General features: G+C 34.7%; 1 pseudogene; it reads right to left on the bottom strand.

Annotated features, from left to right (window-relative positions):
• Positions 1 to 10,885: 10,885 nt before the first annotated feature.
• Positions 10,886 to 12,306, bottom strand: LOC110588397 (annotated as a pseudogene).
• Positions 12,307 to 23,178: the final 10,872 nt, after the last annotated feature.

Raw genomic sequence — 23,178 nt, 5'->3', positions numbered from 1 at the left:
TATAATAGTTGGAAAAGTCAAATATGACTGGAGGACAGAACATCTGAGAGATACAAGAGCACAAACTGACCTAGCAGTCAAGATTTACTTATTTTTAACACTTGATTACGAGACAGATAAGTATAAAAATGTAAATTTATTTTAGATATTTGTAGGGCTGTGGAAGAAATAAGTGATTTTGGTTCGTGAAGCAGTTGATCAGAGGTGAAGTCATATCACAAGAGTAGAAAACCATGAACAGAGGGGAGGGAAATACAAGTTAATAACACAATCTCTGGGTGTTCTTATATCATGGAGGAGAAAGTGATGCCAAAATCATATATTCATGAAATATAAAAATGTGAGGACATTAAAAAATTGTTGTTATATTTTTGCAGTTGAAACTCAGATGAAGAACTAATGATATACCAAATTACATTCAAGTTAGTAATATCTTTAATTACATCAACAGATTTGGAAATTAATTAACATGGAAACACAAGTATAACAACAAATTATTATGATCAAATTGGAAAAAAAATCTATTGAATAGCTAAGCATGTAGGCATACTTATCTAAAACTGTAACACATTTCAGTACAAAATAAAGGTCTCAAGGAAATGTTATTCAATGATAATACAGATTGATGTTTAAAGACCTTAAAATGTACCCAATTTGAAAGTAAGGATAACAACATTCACTATGAACTGCTCTTCGATTTTACTAATTAGCAAATATTTTGACAGGTATTATGCTACCAAGAGTTTTGGGACACCCTTTGCTTTATGCTTCAGAAATTCTGTTCAGTATGATGAATTTAAATAGTATCCTTAACTTGCATATTTTTTATTCCTTTAAAGTACATCTCATAAATTAAAAGCAGTGGGTGTATTGTAAAATCTAATTAGTTTTCAAGCTTCCTGTCAGTTTTGTTTTTCTACTAGTAGTGAGAAAATATGTCATATATAGGATATTACTTCTCTTCAAGTTTTATAAAGAACATTACAAAACCACCAGCATTTAAGCTGGAAAATTTAAAAAGTACATTGACTCTTTCAAGCCATGAGGGGAACATTTACGCAGTAGAGCAGTATTTCACTGAATTTCAGGCTCTGGTGGCTTAATGCAGTTAGCACAATATAATTTACACTCAGGGAGTAATTCATACACCTGGAAGGATCTAAACCATTGCTTACTTAATTGACATGATTTTTTAAAGAGAGATGGAGCACCCTAATATTTACATGAAAAGAAAATTGGAATTAAATTACTTCTTCAAGGTCAGAGAAAAAATTAATTATTGAAGTAAGATTTAAGGTTTTGCTTTCATTCTCAATGTTTCACTTAGGAAAAAAATAATTATTGTGGTGTGAACCTATGTAATTATAATTCTGGACTTTGTTTAGGCTGCACTTTCAAAAGATACAGGTTAATATAATATGCAGCCCCGGGCGCCTGGGTGGCTCAGTCGGTTAAGCGACCGCCTTCAGCTCAGGTCATGATCCCAGGGTCCTGGGATCGAGTCCCACATCAGGCTCCCTGCTCTGCGGGGAGCCTGCTTCTCCCTCCCCCCCTCCCCCTGCTTGTGTTCCCTCTCTCGCTGTGTCTCTCTCTGTCAAATAAATAAATAAAATCTTTAAAAATATATATATATATATATAATATGCAGCCCTAAAATTATACAGTACTTTTGTCATTTATATAAGGGTCAGATTATAAAGTCAGCAAGTTATGCAAATATCACAGTCAAATTCCCTTTGAACAACCTCTCTGGAAGGTGCCACTAAAGAGACATGTAGATTTCCTCGCAAGAATCCAACATAATCAGTTTTGCTAACAGAAAATATTATTCTTGGGTGCCTGGGTGGCTCAGTCTTTAAGTGTCTGCCTTCGGCTCAGGTCATGATCCCAGGACCTGGGATCGAGCCCCACATCGGGCTCCCTGCTCGGCGGGGAGCCTGCTTCTCCCTCTCCCACTCCCCCTGCTTGTGTTCCCTCTTTCACTGTGTCTCTTTCTGTCAAAAAATAAATAAAATATTTTTAAAAATTAAAAAAAAAGAAAAAAATAGTCTTCTCCTTAATACTAAGTGAAACACTAGGCTGAATTTTAGGGACTGTGAAAAATGTGTAGCATTGAACATGAGAATCTACTCAGTGTGGTATATTCAACTTTGAGGATCAAGGAGAACTGCAATGGACTGGAGGTAGGGAGGGATGATTGTATGGAAGCTATTCTAACTAGATTCCAAAGAGATGTGGCGCAAACAGAATGTTTCACTTCTGTCAGAGTTACACCAAACTTTGCCATTAACACCGAGTAGGAAACAATTGGGGTTTTACACACTTGTAAAGCCTGAGTGTGCGGTACAGTGACAGTAGAGAATAGTTGGGAGCCACAGGCCCACACAGAGTCCACACTCACTTAGCAGCTATTTCCAAAAGCTTTGATTGTGAACTCACAATTCTGGTTTAAGGAAAGGGCAGGAGACCTGACAGCCATCCTCCCGTAGAACACTGAAACAAAACCCCATCTACTCCTTAGTTTCTTCTCTCCTGTAATCATAAAGCCATAGTTACCACTGGAGAAACAATAAATACTCCTGTTCTGGATCACTGACAAAGATACACCGCTGCTGAGGGAGGGGTAGGAGCAAGATCCATGTGCTGCTGAAGAAGAGGAAGGAAGGACCCATGCCCACCCCAGGTCTTTCGGCAAATAACTAGCTAGTAAAGTACTTAGCCTGTGAGAGACACAGAAAACTCTATTTTAAGGCAAAAATTCATCAGAAAGATTAGAAGAAAAAGCTACCTGACCCAGTGAAAGGCAGGAAAAACAATCTGACCAATTATCTTTTACTGAGATAAATCAGAAGTCTGTTACCACTAGGAGAGGGGCAAGACACACAATCCCACAAAGGACCTCCAACAGACATGAGCCAAATTTCATGTTCCAGGGTTCTGAAAGATGTGCAGGGACATTGACAAAGCCCCAACACAACACTAGGCACCCAGGGGTTTCCTAGAACTGAGCTTGAGAGGATAATTCAGAACATTAGAAATATAAGAAAGAAAGTGTGCTGTTGGGAAAGGGACAGAGAACAGAGAGAAAAGCCCTCTGGGTCTCCAAACCTCACATAAATCAGAAGGTAGCAGCAGAGGTTATCCAGTATTAGACATATCAGAAAGACTCTTATATAGTCATTATTAAGATGTTAAAAGATCTAGTGAAAAAGTCGGAACTAGATGTGGGAGCTGGGAAATTTCAGTGAAACATTTTAAACTCTAAGAAAGGGTTAAATATGAATGCTGAATTATATATTATCTACTACATAAAGGATATTTATAGAAGACAGCACAGATAAAGAATTCTTTCAAAAGGTTTATCAACAGACTTAAAGGTTTATCAAAATCCTCAAAGTCAAAAAATAGAATAAATCAATGGAGATTAATGGGTTGACAATATTCAAACTTTAAAACAAAGGCACCGGGCGCCTGGGTGGCTCAGTTGGTTAAGCAACTGCCTTCGGCTCAGGTCATGATCCTGGAGTCCCGGGATCGAGTCCCACATCGGGCTCCCTGCTCGGCAGGGAGTCTGCTTCTCCCTCTGACCCTCCTCCCTCTCATGCTCTCTGTCTCTCATTCTCTCTCTCTCAAATAAATAAATAAAATCTTAAAAAAAAATAAAATAAATAAAATAAAACAAAGGCACCAAAGAGTGCACAAAGTAAGGATGCCTGGGTCACTCAGTCCGTTAAGCATCTGCCTTCAGCTCAGATCATGATCCCAGAGTCTTGGGATCAAGCCCTGCCTCAGGGCTCCCTGCAGGGAGCCTGCTTCTCCCTCTGCCTGCCGCTCCCCCTGCTTGTGCTCTCTCTCTCTCTGACAAATAAATAAATAAAATCTTAAAAAAAAAAAAAGTGCACAAAGGAGAACAAGAAATCCAGGAATTGTGTGGAAATATTACATATATTTGAAAGCATCCAATTGAGAAGGAAAGAAAAGAAGTATAGAAGAATTATTTGAAGAAATGATGCCTATAAAGTTTCCAAATCTGATACAGGACAGCAATGCATAGGTAAGAGTCTCAAAGAACTCCAAGCAAAGAATATTTTTCAAAGATCACAGCAGAATCAAGCAGCTGAAAACTAAATTTAAGAAAAATTTTTTTAAAGCAGTCAAAAAAAAAAAAAAGGAAACTTTATATACAGAGAAACAGATCTAAGAAAACAGTAACTTTTCATATGAAAGTTTGGAAGCCAGAAGACAATGGGAGGACTTCTTTAACACACTAAAAGTAAAAATTGTGAACCCAGAATTACATATTCATATAAAATATCTTTCAAAATCATGGCAAAATGTATTTTTCAAAGAACAAAAACTTGGAAAATCCATTGCTAGCAAACACATACTGGAAAAATTTTAAACCAAGTTTATTAGACAGAAGGAAAATTAGAATAGGTGGAAATGTGGATCTCCACAAACAAAGAAAGCTGAACATTTGAAGAAAATAATAGTAGATATAAAAGAACCGTTTTATTTAGTTCTGATGTCTTTAAAAGATAATATACTATCGGGACACCTGGATGACTCAATGAGTTGAGCATCTGACTCTTGATTTGGGCTCAGGTCATGATCTCAGGGTCCTGGGATAGAGCCCCACACCGGGCTCCGTGCTCAGCCGGAAGTCTGTTTGAGATTCTCTTTCCCTCCCCTTTTCCCCCTCCGCCTATGCTCAATCTCTTTCTCTCTCTTTGTCTCAAATAAAAATGAATAAATCTTTTATTAAAAAAAGATAATACACTATCTAAACCAAAATAGTAGAAACACAAAACAATTAAAGCAAAAATGTTAGTAATGTAATGTGAGGGCGGACAGTATATGTGAGGATACGAGAAATGGAATGACAGTACAATGTTTTCTACTCTACGTTAAGTGGTATACTATTTTTAGATAGATTGAGATGTTACAGAACTATATTGTAAAACCTGGAGCAAACAGCTGAAAAATAAATAACTTTAAATAATGATCCACTCACTAGTGGAGATAAAATGTAACAAAACAAAGACGTGCCGGAGAAGAGAAGAGAAAAATAAAAAAAAACAAGATGGTATATGTAATCTCAATCATAGTGATAACTAAATCAAATGTTAATAGACTAAATGTCATTAAGAGGCAGAGATGGTCAAATTAGATTTCAAAAAAGACCTCATTCCTCAAAAAAAAAAAAAACACCTTTTTTAAGTATCAAGTTATAGATAAACTAAAAGGAAAACAATGGAACATACATATCATATAAACACTAACCAAAAGAAACCCGGAGCATCAATAATTATATCGGAATAGGTCTCAAGACAAGGAATATTATCAGGGAGAATGAGGAATGTAATATATTAATCAAATGGTCAATTTACCAAGTGTACATAGCAATTCCCCTTCTTGGGGTGCCTGGGTGGCTCAGTCAGTGCATCTGCCTTTGGCTCAGGTCATAATCCCAGGGTCCTGGGACGGAGCCCCACATCTGGCTCCATGCTCAGCAGGGAGTCTGCTTGTCCCTCTCCCTCTGCTGCTACCCCTGCTTGTGCTCTCTTTCCCTCTCTCTCTGTTGAATAAATAAATAAAATCTTAAAAAAAGAAAAAAAAAATTCCGCTGGGTGCCTGGATGGCTCAGTCGTTAAGCATCTGCCTTCGGCTCAGGTCATGATCCCAGGGTCCTGGAATCGAGCCCCACATCTGGATCCCTGCTTGGTGGGAAGCCTGCTTCCCCCTCTCCCACTCCTCCTGCTTGTGTTCCCTCTCTGGCTTTGTCCCTCTGTCAAATAAATAAAATCTTAAAAAAAGAAAAAAGAAAAAAAAAAACAATTCCCCTTCTTGCTTTAAGCTGATAGACTGCATTACTGTGTGCACATTTCACCCTGGGCCTATTTCAGCTCCCTCTTCTTTCTAACTTGCCGTTTCTTTCTTTTTTTTTTTTTTCTAATATATGATATTTCCTGTGCTCTATACATACACATACAAGGTAACAACTTAAACAAAAATTACTTTCATTTAAAGTTGTGTTTCTCAAACTTTTTAACCTTTTTCATACCTGTATCAGCTTTAAGATTCCACATTATTGATTAGTGGCTCATCATGGCTAAGAATTTTAGTAATAGGAAAATTTAGAGGACATTTGTGGTTATAATAATTTTCCTTAGGAGCTATATCCTTCACTTCTAACTCATCATAACATACCAAATCTTAAAGAACTGACCTTAAGTGCTTCTGAAAGCTTCTAAGAATTGAGAATAAGTCCTTCCACAATTCGATGAGTTTTTAGTCCAGCCGAGTCCCTTGAACATAACCATTCAATAAATAACCATTTAATAGTAGCTATTAAAAAAAACAACAAGCAAATGATGAATGCTGTAAAGATGATTATTTTCAAGACACTCTTAGAAAAGCAAGTATGCCAGGAGAGATATGAGGATGCCTTAAATATTACTCGGGATTTTAAGGGTTATAATTGGAATTATAACTTCAAAGTAATAATAAAGTAAGCAAAATATAAACTGGATATTGAAAACATTACATTTATCATTTCTCATTCCATATTAGATATAATAATAAAATTTGCTAACCCACTAGAATTTACAACATATAATAACTCATATATTAACTCACATTGGTTAATACAAACACTATATATTGTTATATATTATTAGACTTCATTTATATTCAAAGAAAATAAGTTTAACATATAACATCAAAAAATGAACTCTGGTAGTGTGACCATAATGCTTTTCAGTTAGATATGAAACCAATTCCTCATTTTTGTATCTACAATTTGGAAAAAAAAAAAAAAAAAAAGAACAACTCTTAAAATATGGGCATGTTAAAATGTTACACTTTCTAACACTTTGGAAAGAATATGCCTTTATTAAGACAAAGGCAGCTGTATGAAACATACTAATCATTTGTCTTATGCTCAAATTTGTCTGAGTTGTACTTACCGAAAGTTATAAAACCTTCTTCAAAAAAATTAACATTGATAAATTATTAATAGTATAAAATAGAACATCAAAAATGGACCAAAGTGATTTTTCACCTATGATGCTTTGTAAGTACTATATTAACAAATATATTAATTACCCTATCTAAGTAGCACTCTACCCTACTTTGTGAGATATCTCTTTACACACCCTTCTATTAATGACAGCCTCCTAGTTGCTACATACATTAACAGTAACAATCTTTGCCTCTCTTCCATTGAATTAACCTTCATATAGACTGTTTATCCTTTATTTCTAGGATTTCTAGACATTCCAGTCCATGACCACAGCTTTTAATGATCTTATTTTTCCACCTCCTCAGCACTCAGTGACCTCATGTTTTACCTAAACATGGTAAAACTCAGCTTCAATTATTCCTGCTTATCAGAACCCAAAACCACCTCTTCTGTTACGCTCTGAAAATAACGGACTCTCCTGGTTCATTGTAAAACCACTCAGAATGCCATTCTTCACATTCTTCCTTCTATTCATCAACTACTTTCCAATTCCTAACTCATTGCATTCTAGCTTCTGCTTTACAACATTACTGAAATAAATTTGCTTAGGGTACTCATTTATTTCATAATTACCTCTGCATTGTTCATGTCTCAAGGCATTGTGAAAAAAAATCCAGACAAATGGAATGTATTTATGAATATGGATCTAAACAATGGAGTTATATGAAAGATGGATGATTTTTCATTTAAAAAAAAGCTCATTTAAAATGGTGTTTCCAAATGAGAAACTATCTGTTTTAAATTACTAGGGACTGAGTCTTAATTTTTTTCTCTTGTTTATAAGGAAAGAAAGAAAAAAAAAAGGATGGCAGTAAAGATACAATGATCATTGTTTGAGAGGAGTCAAAATCTCAAAATACACCAAGAATAAAGGATGATCAAATGTGTGAAATCTAATTAAAAGGTTTTAAATAATATATTAACTTAAACAAATACAAACATATTTAGAGATGGTTTAAGTTGACCAAATTTTACTTGGAGAAAGATGTGCCAACAGAGGAACTAAGAGTAAGTGCAAGTTGTTTCTATAAATGTGCAAATATATAGAATATATACCAAGTAGATTTCTTGGAAGAAATCTTCCAAGAGAATGCAAGATAAAAAATGGCAATTTTTTTGTTATGACTCTAGCTGGAAATGTGGTCAACCAACATGAGGTTGTATACCCTCATGTGCGAAAAAGACTATCAATCCACTGTAGAGGAAGGAAAAATATATTTAAATTTCTATTTTTTTCTACATGGGAATTTAAAAAAAAGAGTAAGTCCAGCTTATTATTAGCTAAACATGATACATAAGACATATGTATATATATACCTATATGTCCATATATGTACTAATATTTGATATCTGTATCTGTTTATCATCTATCCTTCCTTAATAGTAACTTTAGGGGCACCTGGGTGACAGAGTCTGTTAAGTGCCCACATCAGGTCATGATCTCAGGGTCCTGGAATCAAGCCCCAGATCCAGCTCCACACTCAGCACAGAGTCTGCTCGAGATTCTCTCTCCCTCTCCCTCTGCCACTCCCACTTGTGCTGTCTCTCTCTCTCTAAAATAAATAAATAAATATTTAAAAAATAACTTTAATTCTTTAGTGATAGTGATTGTCATTATCATCCTTATTTATTTGTTCTTCGATTTCAGAGACTCTTAAAAAAATTAGTTTATCTGTAAGGGGCACATGAATCTGTAGATTATATTATATTGTTCTTACATAAATTTAAAAGGATTATTTGAAGAAATAATGACTAAGAACACTAAGAATGAAAACACAACAAACAACAAGCAAATAAAGAGGCAAGTTTCTACACTTACATGTATATTCTCTGTCAGCTCATGGCAAGGGAGAAATAGGGACTACATATTTAACAATAAAGCAATACAAACTTAATATTGGAAGACCATTACATTTTAAATTTATTTATTTATTTATTTATTTATTTATTTATTTATTTATCTATTTATTTTTAGAGAGAGAGAGCAAGCACATGCACACAGGGTGGAGAAAGGGCAGAGGGAGAGGGAGAAGGAGAATTATAAGCAGGCCCCACACGCAGTGCAGAGAACACAGGGCTCAATCTCACAACCCTGAGATCATTATCAGAGATGAAATCAGGAGTTGGCTGCTTAACTGACTGAGCCACCGAGGTACCCCTGGAAGAAAGACTTTAAAAACTCACCTTCCTCTTAATAGTGATAAACTCTTTATTAGTGTATATTAGCTTAGTATGGAAATTCCATTAATTTTTTTTTCTTATTCTGTTTTTTTTTTATAAGATACATGTCATTTTAGCATGGTAGTACAGGCATATGATTTACAGTACAAGTGTTTCACATGTGTTTCTAATGCTGAAGGTATTTTACTGATAATTGAGTGATATAAAAAATGGGGGTATTTTTTAAAAGATTATTTTTATTGTTCACAGATTTACCAGATTTTTTTAAAATGCAAAGACAATAGGTGAGAAGGTTTAATCTTGTTCTTCATTGTTGAAAGAGGCAGTTTGAAACCAATAACTAGCACAGCTACAGATCTGATTAGCAGATCTGATTAGCAAAAAATATATAAATATGTAATGGAGATTTCATAGAGGAGTCAAGGATTTTTAAATAATTTAATTGAAGTTGAATGCCTGTTGTTTTAAATTTATAACCTGGCATTTAGAATGCACATTGAACTGAAGGATGGACAATTCACCAATATTGTTTCTGTCTATAATAAGAGATTTAACTTGAATCCTCTGAATTACAGAGCAGTGAGTCTCACATATTAAACAAGCTGCTGTAATCCATAATTGAGGGTAGATCCATGAAGTCAAAGGAATAATTCATTAAAAGACAAGGAAATTGTCTTATTGAGAGAAAATCACTTCTGATACTTTCAACAAGCTCATAGATTTGTTAGCAAAAATTGAAGCATAGCATAACTCTTATCCAATATCCACTGTCCTTTCTTCCTATCTTTGTTGGGACAGCAGTGTGCCCAGCTATATAATGATTTACCAAAGTCCTTTGCAGCTAGCAATGGCTGTTCTGTTTAACCAATGAAATGTAAGTAGAATACTGCCAAGTAATTGGGGAAAACATTTGTAAGATAACTTGGGGTTGAGACAACACCAATGATTCTAAATTAAAGTCAGGGGAGAATAAAAAATATTTTACTGTTAATCATATTTCATAAAATGTTCTATGTGTATCTGGCACTGTTCTTATGTTGTTTTTTTCTGTCTTTTCTTAAATAAAGTATAGATGTAGCAGGCTTCAGTATGTTCACAAGACAACACAAATGAAGAAAAAAGTCCATATTCTAAGATTGGCAGAATGGAAAGACAGAAAGAAACTGGTTTGTTAAAAAGATTATTGACAGCATCCAGTTCCAGCTTCCATATGCCTTTACTGTGATATGAGATATAAAATAAATCCCTTATCCATTTAGTCCACTAAAAATTTACCTTCTATTACTTGCTGCTGGTTATATTCACAGTATGTAATAAAAGTTAGTATCATAGGCACTACATGGGAAGTATTTACATATTCAAAGAATATTCAATTTGGTTGTAACTCTCTAATGTCTATACATTCATACACAGCACATGCTCTAGTTACATTGAATCATCTTACTCTCCTCATTAATATCTCCTTTATTACTTACAATCTAGAATAAATGTCATATTCAGTGTAAATCTGTTATTGATATTTTCTCCAAAGACACAAACAATATTTTTCTTGGTTGATCATTTTTGTTGTTGTTATTGTTTAATGTTTATCATATTACATCCTAATTTGGTCTTCTCTTCTGAAGTTCTGAAAGATAATACTTTGTATTTGCATGTAACTTTGTTACAGGCACATAGTAGTTAGTTGTAAGAAAATGTGAAATGAATAAAAGAATGGCACTTCCATAATCCTTTTTCCAGAGAGACCTCAGTGGTCTTCTTATTCACAACATTCCCACTGGAGTCTTCATATTCTTCATCAGTGTCAGGATGCCATTGTTCCGATGACTTCTGAAGTTTCAGCTTGGCCCACAGGGAGACAGCATCTTCACATTAGCAAATTGGGCAGTGTTTGGGATGCCCAAACACCTCATGCCATGAGCATGGCCATTCAGTACAGTGCTACTGGAAGGCTTCCAGAACTCAGTAGGTGTAATTTCCACAAATTTCACAGTTGTAGTTTAGACCATGAAGCTTATATCTATACAGTAGGGAATGGGTTTGCCATCCCCGCCAAAGGGCAGGTTTCTGGGGTTGTAAATGATCTCATTCTCCTCATCTTCACCTTCACTCTCACTGATCTGCTTATACTTCTCTACTTTTCTACTTCTCATTTTTCCCTTATCCATGTACATTTTCATGAGGGAGATGATGCTGTTCCCCCCAAATCTCTACATATTCACAGATAAAGGCTTCTGGGAAGGCAATGTCTTTGTTCCTCTCAGTGTCTCATTTGACTTTTGACTTGGGATTTTTGGCAAGCAGGGAGGTGTCAAGTGACTCCAGGGACTTTCCTTAGGTGCTGAATAGCCTCTGGGCTCGCTCTTCTAGGGTCCCACCTCACTTCAGGCCTAAAGCTAAGAGAGCAGATTTCAATCTGTACAGACCAAGGGAAGCCAACTCCTCCTAAGAAGAGAATGCAGACAGGTCAAGATGGCCTCCTGCACGGGTCAGGGCTCCACTTGTCTCTTTTGGCCATCCAGGAAAGATATCATTCTCCCACTTCTCAAACTTATTATGAATCTTCCTAAAAATCCATTCTGATCTTGGAGCAGCTTCGCTCGACCTGTGTAATCTTGAAGGTAGTCAAGCAGCATTTCCAGGTATCTTTTATATTTGACATCCTTCTTTTCTGTAGAAATGTCAAATAACTGGTCAAAGATGACAAGTATGTGATATAATCCAGCTTCTCCTGAGGCCTTCAGGTTAATGTATTTGAGGTTAACAGTCATGGACATCTAAGTAACAACCATATCCCTCTTCATCTGTGAACTCCACCAAGTTCCATGCCTGTTCTCTTGGATTCTCTCAAACTTTCAGAAGCTCCTCAAATTCCACTGACATTGGCACACAGATCTCATTTGGGTGTTTCTGGTGGAATTCCTTTATTTGCTTGAGTCTACTATAAAATTCGGCAAATTTGTTGGGTCTTGAAATGGCATTGAGTTCTTCCTTTCTTAATCCATTCTTACATCATACAAATCCCACAGTTTCCTACTGACTTCCAAATACCGCTCTTGCATGGCCCGTGTGCAGGTCTGCTGGTTAGGCTTAGGCGTCATGGGGATCAGGTAGTAAATATAATTTATCCCAAGAATGTCTTAGAGTGATCTCAGTCCATATAAATTTATCTTACATATAAATCTACATTCAGTGAATGCAGATTTAGACCGGATATGCTTAGAAACCATCAGAATCATCCAATTTGATACCTAAAACTTTGAAGGAAATTTATTATAGAAGAAAAGGTCAAGTACATGGACCAAGTGTCAAGGAGATCCAACTCCACACCAAAGTTTAAGCTAAAAGAGATACTGCATCCATAACTGAAGAACGAAGTTTAGTACAACCACTAAAAATCTAAAATATTCTTATCACAGCCCCTTTTAATTTGCTTATGTGGCCTTTACAGAACACAGTTGTGTGTGTGTGTGTGTGTGTGTGTGTGTGTGTGTGTAGATATACACTCTGCTCTAAAATAAAAGCTTTTATTTTTTATTTTTTTAAATTTTAAAATGATAAAAAAAAGTTTTTAGAACCCTTCATGTAAAATGGAATATGTAAACATTTTATTTTTAAACGCCTTTTAGGATGCACTTTCCAAGAAGCTAAGGAAAAAATTATCAAGGTTTCAAAAATATAAATGTATTCCCAAGGAAGAGTTTTAGTAAGAAAATAGGATAAAGATAATATGTAAAAGTGGTACAACACAGAATGGTTTAGAGGTAAGAATTTAGCATACAATCTTAGGATTCCAGACAGAAAATGGATTTTGTTTTAAGTGAAGTATGTGTGCTTTATATTAAATACAAAAGACACATCTATTATCCTTATCGGAAGTAACTGAAGTTTAATAAAGGAAGTAGATAGGATTTTAAAATCTTTGGCTAAATAACAAATATCATATATATTAAACAAAAAGTTTAAAACAAACCTAAGGTGGTTCTAGCATTTTCACTGTCTATAGCATGCACAGAGAATAAGTTGGAAAGAAATATTTTTTGAACAGAAAAAAAGTGTTACTCAGTACTATGCAGGAACATTATCAATCATGGAATAAGATCTAATATAAGCAATAGATATTCAAGTAATCACTACATGAAATAGCTAAGAAATTCATCATTCTTATCTTTCCATCATAGGTTTACCATATACACCCGAGGGACAATACTTTCGTGGAGTTCTTTCTGAGATCATTGTACCCTCAAAATACGGTAGATAAAATAATGACAACTTTTTGTGCATTTTATAAAAACATAATTACAATTTCAAAATCAATCATGATAAAATATTGCAAGATGAAACCGTAAGAAATTTCAGATCATGAATAAATTCAGATTGAGACCTGGTTACTTTGATTGGACTGAGCTTAGGCCTATGACTATAAATGTTTATCATTTTTCTTATTTTTATTCATATAATACTTATTACTAAAAGCAGGGTGTACTACAATATACAACACAAACTCTATGAAGCCAGAATGTGGGCCTTGTTAATATTTTAATCTCCTATATTCTCTAAAAGAGTACTTTGTAGAACTTTCCAAAACCAATATACTACAGTAACATCTGATTAGAGCATACTGTCATTACTCTTCTGTGTCCTGTAATAACATTCCCTTATTTTCCTCACGTTTATGCTAAGGTATGATGTATTTTAAAATTTACATACCATTGAATAAATATTTCAGTTTGGAAATTTTTATCTCCTTTGATGCTTTGTTAAGAACTAGAACATCTGGGATATGCTCCGTTGAATCAATTCTCACGTATTCATTTCTTTATATTACTGGATATACCTCTGTTATACTCAGTTTTCATGGGTTAAATTGTTTCCCCTCAGAGGTCATTTAAGTCCTAACCTCCAGTACCTCGAAATATGACCAACTTATAGATCTCTAAGGTCTTTACGTAGATAATCAAGTGAAAATGAGGTCATTAGGTTTGGCCTCCAGTCAAAATAACATAAGATAGCTTATAAAATAAAATAAAATCCACCTATAAACGAACTTCGAAAGAGTAAAACTGATCCATAAATTAAGAAAAAAAAAAAGACTTAACAAAACAAAAGTCAATATTCTATAAAGAAAGACAAAAAGATTCAATCTGGTGAATATAAGCCTAACTGTACCATTTATCAATCTGAATACAAAGAGATGAAGCACATTATTTAGAATGCAGAGATTGTGCGACTGTGGAAAAGAATAATATTCACCTATATGCTAAATTCAAAGGACAGAAAAAGCTATGCCATGCAGACACTGATTATATAAAATCAAGAATGTCTATATTAATATTATTCAAATTAGAATTCATAACAAAGAGTGTTATAATGGACATAAAGGGATATTTCATAACAACAAAAGGGTCAATTAAGTTAATAAAAGTATTATACAGCACCAAATATATATGCTTTTAATAAAAGAGTTTGAAAATAAAGAGAAATAGAAAAATTCAAAATATATTCAGAGTCTTCCACAATTCTCTCAGAAACTGACAAGTGTTTAGAACACAAAAAGGCTATAAAAGACATCAATGTAACCTTATTGACATACACATGGCAATAGCAGAATAAACATTCTTTTCAATTGCGCCTGTGAATTGACCATGATAGACCACATGCTTTTTTCGTAAAATATAAAATGATTAAATTCTTTATAGACTATTCTCCGAGCAAGAGAATTTATATTAAAAATTCATAAAAAATAGTATCTGGAGGGGCGCCTGGGTGGCTCAGTCAGTTAAGCGACTGCCTTCGGCTCAGGTCATGATCCTGGAGTCCCTGGATCGAGTCCCGCATCGGGCTCCCTGCTCGGCGGGGAGTCTGCTTCTCCCTCTGACCCTCCTCCCTCTCGTGCTCTCTGTCTCTCATTCTCTCTCTCGCAAATAAATAAATAAAATCTTAAAAAAAAATAGTATCTGGAAAATACCTAAATTTTATAAGTTAGCATACTCTTAAATAGCCAATGGATCAAAGGAAAAAAATACAAGTGAAATTAGAAAATATTTTAAACTGAATGATAAAGAAAATACAACCTATTGATATTGAGAGGATATGTGTAATGACATATTTAAAGGAAAGTTATATTTTTAAATGTTATAACAGAGAAAATAAAAATATAAAAGTATCTGATTCTCCCTTAAGATATCAGAAAATGGGGGCGCCTGGGTGGCTCAGTCGTTAAGCGTCTGCCTTCGGCTCAGGTCATGATCCCGGGGTCCTGGGATTGAGCCCCGCATCAGGCTCCCTACTCTGCAGGAAACCTGCTTCTCCCTCTCCCACTCCCCCTGCTTGTGTTCCCTCTCTCGCTATGTATCTATCTGTCAAATAAATAAATAAAATCTTTAAAAAAAAAGATATCAGAAAATCACAGAAAATTAAATGAAAAATAAGTAATAAGAAATAATAAATACAATAACAAGACAAAAATAGAAAAATCAGTGAAACAAAAATTTGTGTTTAAAAGATCAGTAATTTGGTAAACATTTAACTAGACTATAAAAGAAAAAGAAATGATGCAAATTCCTGAAATTAAAAATGAAAGATGTCATCACAGAGGCAACAGAAAGTAAAAGAATGAAAAGGAACATTATTTTTTTTCATCGTGATAAGTGTACTCTTTAATCCCCGTCCCCTATTCCCTCCATGCCCCCAACCCACCTCCTCTCTGGTAACCATCCATTTGTTCTCTATAGTTAAGAGTCCTCTTCTTGTTTTCTCTCTCTCTCTTTTTTCCTTTGCTCATTTGTTCTGTTTTTTTAAATTCCACATATGAGTGAAATCATATGATATTTGTCTTTCTCTGACTGACTTATTTCACTTAGCATTGTACTCTCTAGCTCCATCTATGTTGTTGCAAATGGCAAGATTTCATGCTTTTCTATGGCTGAATGATATTCCATTGTACATATGTACCACATCTTCTTTATCCATTCATCTACTGATGGACACTTGGGCTGATTCCATAATTTGGTTATTATAAATAATTGTGCTATAAACATAGGGGTGCATGTATCTCTTTGAATTACTGTTTTTGTATTTTTGGGGTAAATACCCAGTAGTGCAATTCCTGAATCATAGGGGAGTTCTATTTTTAACTTTTTGAGGAACTTCCATACTGTTTTCCACAGTGGCTGCACCAATTTGTATTCCCACTCACAGTACAAGAGGGTTCCTTTTTCTCCACATCCTCACCAACACTTGCTGTTTCTTGTGTTTTTGATTTTAGCTATTCTGACGGGTGTGAGGTGATATCTCATTGTAGTTTTGATTTACATTTCCCTCATGATCAGTGTTGTTGAGCATATTTTCATGTGTCTGTTGGCCATCTATATGTGTTCTTTGGAGCAATTTCTGTTCATATGTTCTGCCCATTTTTAGTTTTTTTTTAATTTTACTTGAATTCAATTAATTAACATATAGTGTATTATTAGTTTCAGAGGTAGTTTAATGATTCATCAGTTGCATATACAACCCAGTGTTCATTACATCAAGAGCCCTCTTTAATGCCCATCACCTACTTACCCCATCTCCACACACTCCTCCCCTCGAGCAACCCTGTTTGTTTCCTATAGTTAAGAGTCTCTTATAGTTTGTCTCACTCCCTGATTTCGTCTTATTTTATTTTTCCTTCCCTTCCCCTATGCTCCTGTTTTGTTTCTTAAATTCCAATTATGAGGAAATCATGTGATAGTTCTTTCTCTGATTAACTTATTTCACTTAGCATAATACCCTGTAACTCCATCCATGTCATTGCAAATGGCAAGATTTCAATTTTTTGATGGTTGAGTATCATTTAATTTATTCATATATGCATATATACTTTGCATATATATATATATATATATATATATATATATATATACCACATCTTCTTTATCCATTCATCTGTCGTTGGACATCTGGGCTCTTTCCTTATTTTGGCTATTGTGGACATTGCTGCTATAAACATTGGGGTGCAGTTGCCCCTTCAAATCACTATGTTTTTATTCTGCCTATTTTAAATTGTATTATTTTTTAGGCAATTAGTTGTATCAGTTCTTTATATATTTTGGATACTAACCCTTTACCAGATATGTCACTTGCAGATATCTTTTCCCATTCCATAGGTTTTCTTTTAGTTTTGCTGATTCTTTCCTTCACTGTGTAGAAGCTTTTTATTTTGATGTAGTCCCAATAGTTTATTTTTGCTTTTTTCCCCTTACTTCCATAGACATATTAGTAACAAGTTGCTAGAGTCAAGGTCAAAGAGGCTGCTGCCTGTCTCACATTAAGGATTTAATCCATTTTGACTTTATTTTTGTCTCTGGTGAAATTTGTCCAATTTCATTATTTTGCGTGTTGCTGTCCAGTTTTCCTAACACCATTTGTTGAAAGCACTGTCTTTTTCCGTTGGATATTCTTTCCTGTTTTGTCAAAGATTAGTTGACTATATAGTTGTGGATCCATTTTTGGGTTTTCTGTTATATTCCATTGACTTATGTGTCTATTTTTATGGTAGTATCATATTGTTTTAATTACTACTGCTTTGTAATATAACTTGAAATCTGGAATTGTGATGCCTCCATTTTTCTTTTTTCTTTTTTTTTAAGATTTATTTATTTATTTGAGAGGGGGAGGAAAGGGCAGAGGGAGAGGGAGAAAGAATCTCGAGAAGACCCCGATAAACATGGAGCCAGAAGTCAGGTTTGATTCCAGGACCCTGAGATCACGACCTGAGCTGAAATTAAGAGTCAGACAGTTAATCAACTGAGCCACCCAGGCAACTCTTGTTTTTTCTTTTTCAAAATTGCTTTGACTATTCAAGGTCTTTTGTGCTCCCATACAAATTTGAGGATTATTTGGTCTAGTTCTGTGAAAAATGCTATTGGTATTTTGATAAGGATTGCATTACATCTATAGATTGCTTTGGGTAGTACAGACATTTTATCTGTTCTTCCAACTCATGAGGATGGAATGTCTTTCCATTTCTTTGCATCATCTTGAATTTCTTTCATCCGTGTTTTACTGTTTTCAGAAGATGAAGAGGAACATTACGAAACAAATGTTTGCCAGTGACTAACAGCTTCAATAAAGTGGGTAATTTTTTTGAAATACAGAAAATATTCAAACTGACATAAGAAGTAGAAATCTGAGAAGCCATATATATTGATTAAAGATATTGAAGTGTTACATCTAAACAAATAAAAGAGAGCTTGTATTAGATTACAAAAGAAAACTTCCTTTATGTGGGAGGATTATGGAATGATCATTTGAGGAAGTAACCTTATTGATGAGGAAGGGAAAAAAAGGAGAGAGAAAAGAACGTTTTATGTTATAGGGACAGTAAAAGTAAAGGTCCCTAAGTAGAAAAAGTCTTTCTTGACTTTGAGGAATTGCAAGAATGTCAGTGGTTTGGGAGTGCAATGACTAAGAGGCCCAGTGAAGTAGGAGGTGATTTCTAGAGGTCAATAGGGTGTTATGATACTCATAGATTAAAAAATACATTTAATAAACTGCTCTGTCTTTAATAAATTATTTAATACAAGTTATAAGTAGGATATATAAGTATAATATTATGGACCTTCATGTCCTTTTCCAAAAGTCATCTTCCCATTAAAGATCACCCCTGTTGCTATCCTATCTGATAATATTTTATTCCCTCAACCCCTGCAGTTTAAAACTTCCTATTCATCGTTCTTAGCCAATTTGTTTTTCTCCTTTATCTATTAATCTTTATTTTTTTTCTCATCTGTCTTCCCTAGGAAATGTAAACTTCATGAAGACAGTTTTTTAGTACTGCTTTATTTACTGCTGTATTCTCAGGACTTAGAGAAGTTGCTAGCACATAATAAGCTCTCAGTAGTTTTTTTTTTTTTTAATGAATGAGTGATTAGCGGCTGAAACAGTGAATGATCATTAAATTAAAATGCAACATTTGTGAATGTCAACCCCCAAAAAGCATACATGATTTCTTATTAACAGAAAGGAAAAAGAATGTAGACCATTCAAGAAATGAAAATCTATTTCTCCATGGGATGTTGTGCATGAAAATTTATCATAACGAGCAGTGTGTCTTCAACAATTTTAAGCAAAAGGGAATATATTTCAATTATCTTTTCCCAAGGCATCTGAATGGGATAAACTGCTTCATTGCAGGTGCTTAGAGATCATGGTCACTTCTTTAATAGCAATCCCAATGGCTCACATTATTCAATGCCAATATGCACAGAGGTCAAATTTCTGTAGGTAAGTAATTCCACCTTAAAAACTTGCGATGCACATAAATAGTGCTGTCAAGAATATGTCAGACCCATACAACAAAAAGAAAGGAAGAATGCATATAAATTTGAAAATGAGAACAAATTTATTTAAAAGGAGGTATGGGGGCGCCTGGGTGGCTCAGTTGGTTAAGCGACTGCCTTCGGCTCAGGTCATGATCCTGGAGTCCCGGGATCGAGTCCCGCATCGGGCTCCCTGCTTGGCAGGGAGTCTGCTTCTCCCTCTGGCCCTCCTCCCTCTCATGCTCTCTGTATCTCATTCTCTCTGTCTCAAATAAATAAATAAAATCTTTTAAAAAAAAAAAGGAGGTATGGCCTGACATAATTCCCTCTTCACCTTTGGCTGACATAATGGCTTATGACCTACATAACCAATGACATATAGGATGAATATCACTTAGTTTATTATCTGTCCAACTGAGGCATATAATTTTGACAGTTAGACAACTGTGTATCAAAATCTACACTAAAAGGTGAATAAAGTACATGCTAATGTGTTAAATGTTAGTGTATACAAATAATTATCACACTAGCAAAACTGAAAAATGTTGGAGTCTGATGGATCCCGACTTAAATATCAGTGTTATCACTTCCTACCTTTGCAAGCTTTCTTAATTATTAAATCCCTCCAAGCTGTGTTCCCTAACTGATAGCCAAAAATGCCACAGTTCCAATAAGATATTTATGAACAGTGATATAATATATAGACAAAGTCAACAGAGTGGCTGGCTTACTATGATCATATCCTAACCAGGTTTTCCTCTATTATGCAACCCCATTCCAGACACTGAATTGGAAGACACTACTTGAAAATGTTATCCCACTAAATGACATGGTAAACATTTTTTTTTAATTTTATTTTTTTTTAAGATTTTATTTATTTATTTGAGACAGAGAGAGAATGAGAGACAGAGAGCATGAGAGGGAGGAGGGTCAGAGGGAGAAGCAGACTCCCTGCTGAGCAGGGAGCCCGATGCGGGACTCTATCCCGGGACTCCAGGATCATGACCTGAGCCGAAGGCAGTCGCTTAACCAACTGAGCCACCCAGGCGCCCGGTAAACATTTTTAGTGTGTTGGAGTACCCCGTATGATTGCAATCATAACATAAAATGCTTAAATATTGATTTTAGGATAATACAACATTTTAAAAGATACCAAGGATGATTTCTTTTTTTAAGATTTATTTCTTTATTTGGGAGAGAGAGAGAGAGGAAGAGGACACGCAGAGGGGATGGGGTAGACGGAGAGGGAAAAAGAAGTTTAAGCAGACTGCACTGAGTGCAGAGCCCGACGTAGGGCTCGATCTCAGGACCCCGAGATCACGACCTGCGTGGAAACCAGGAGTTACGCTTAACCAACTGCACCACCCGGATGCCCCAAGGATAATTTTATTAATAAGGTTGAGTCACAAATTCTTTTCTATTCTAATGCTTTTGCATTGAAGCACTTGATAACTATGGTGACAAAAAAATTATTCCAAATGGAATATATTAACAAAGCAATCACCTTAAGTATCTCTTGTCCATACTACTCATATATCTCTTGTCCGTTTTACTCAGTTTTTCTGACAAAAACTCTATTTTCAAACAAAATAGTCATTTTGTATCATGTGGTTCCTGTAAAAGCTCATACCATTTTTCAGAAAACAAAGAAGCTGTTTAGGCCTGTCTCAAAAGTTGAAGCTTGTTTATGTGAGATGATGACTAATTTGTTATTCAGAAGAAATCCCAGAAACAAATGCACCGATTGCATTCGGGTAACATGATTCCCCATCGAAATTAACACCTTTAGAAATATAGAATTTTAGGTTCATAAATAGCTACCTGTATTGTAAAGTACATGTATTTCAACAAGAATACTGTAGTAAGTTAAATTTTGCTTAATATGTAGATAAAAAACAAGGACTCATATGAGCGAGGAAAACTCTTTTTACCTATAATTAAAGCCAAGACTATAATAGGCAATTAGACCTCACTCTGCAAATGCACTTCTGAATCATAAAGATATATTTTATATGGAGTACCATTTGTAATGAGAATTGTGGTAATTACCTCATATTTTTCCACCTTTCATAAATGATCTTAATTATCTAATAGAACTCTTTACTTCCTGTGAGGCATTTGCCAAAATGTTATTTCTAATAAGTAAATGTACAATTTCAAAAGAGGGTAGAGTAAATCATAGAAGATGATATAGCAAATCAAAGATTTAGGGGAATACAATAAATAAACCGCAGATGCTATTATATTGTTTCATACATCATTGTATTATTTACTGATTCATTAAATATATATTTTGGCACTGATTTGCAAGGTAGGTATTCACTGCTGTCAGAGATGCATAAATACATAACTACTTTTATTTTAAAGGGAGGAAAAATCTCCAATAAATATAACCCATTTTCCTCAGGGAATAATACACTTTACTTACATTAAGTAATTTCAAAAAAATAAATGGAATAAAATGTTGTAACAAGGGGACTAAAAATATTCTTTAAATTATTTTAACATTTAAAATATGAACTTCCTGGGGTGCCTGGGTTATTCAGTTGGTTAAGCGTCTGCCTTCAGCTCAGGTCATGATCTCAGGGTCCTGGGATCAAGTCCCGCATCGGGTTCCCTGCTCAATGGGGAGTCTGCTTCTCCCTCTGCCTCTCCCTGCACTCATGCTCTCTTGTTCTCTCTCTCTCTCTCTCTCAAATAAATAAAAATCTAAAAAACAAAAAAACAAAAAACAAAAAAAATAACCCATGAACTTCCATAATTTTATATCAGTGTGGGGCATGAAACTGCGGTTTTCCCACTTGTGTGATTCTTAAGGTTAGAGGTATTTTTTCCAGTGGATTTCGGTAATTTGATTTTATTCATTAGATTCTTTTATTAGTTAACATGCAGATGTATTTATTCTTTTTTTTTTGAATTTTTGGTAGCTTTACTTTAGTAGGACTGCTCATCATTACAAAAGCATAAATGTCAGCTCTGCAGCTTGTTGCTACGGTTAGCTTCAACAAGAATGTCAGAAGTGACAAGGCATAAAGTGATTCAGAGTGATGACATTCCTGTTGATAATAGATTGGCTTCTATGTATGCTGCAGCAGCTTTGATCTCTGAAACCTCTCGTTTAAAAAAAAAAAAAAAAAGAGAGAGAGAACTCCACTAGTCTGTGGTAGGAAATTTCAATCTTTCTACCAAACATTGTCAGAACTATCTTAGATGATTTAAATGTCACACTCACTTTATTTGTTGGATTATTTTTTGAAATATAAGTATGAACAGAGATTAACTATCATGTGTAGATTTGGGAACCATGGCCATCATTTATTTCTGAATATAATCTGTGGTGTGCAAATAGTAAGTATTCATGAGTAGTATGGTATTTTGAACCAAAATGTCATGGAGACAGAAGAGAAACCTTTTTTGAATATGCCACAGATTATTTATACATCATAGTGTTGGCTTTCTTGTGCAGGATGAGAACAACTCGGCACTACCAATTTGCGTATGTACATCTCTTCATTGATTTTTATGGTGAAATTTAAAAGAAGGTAAAGATTGTCACTTGAATTTATAGGAATCTCCTTTTCAGTTTTGTCTATATAATCTTAATTTAATTTAACAAAAATTTAAATTAAAAACTTAATGTTAACTAGCTCTTTCAAATTTGAATATTAGAGT

Source organism: Neomonachus schauinslandi, chromosome 2 (assembly GCF_002201575.2).
Source record: "Neomonachus schauinslandi chromosome 2, ASM220157v2, whole genome shotgun sequence".
Classification (NCBI taxonomy): domain Eukaryota; kingdom Metazoa; phylum Chordata; class Mammalia; order Carnivora; family Phocidae; genus Neomonachus; species Neomonachus schauinslandi.
This window is presented reverse-complemented; position numbering and strand designations above follow the sequence as displayed.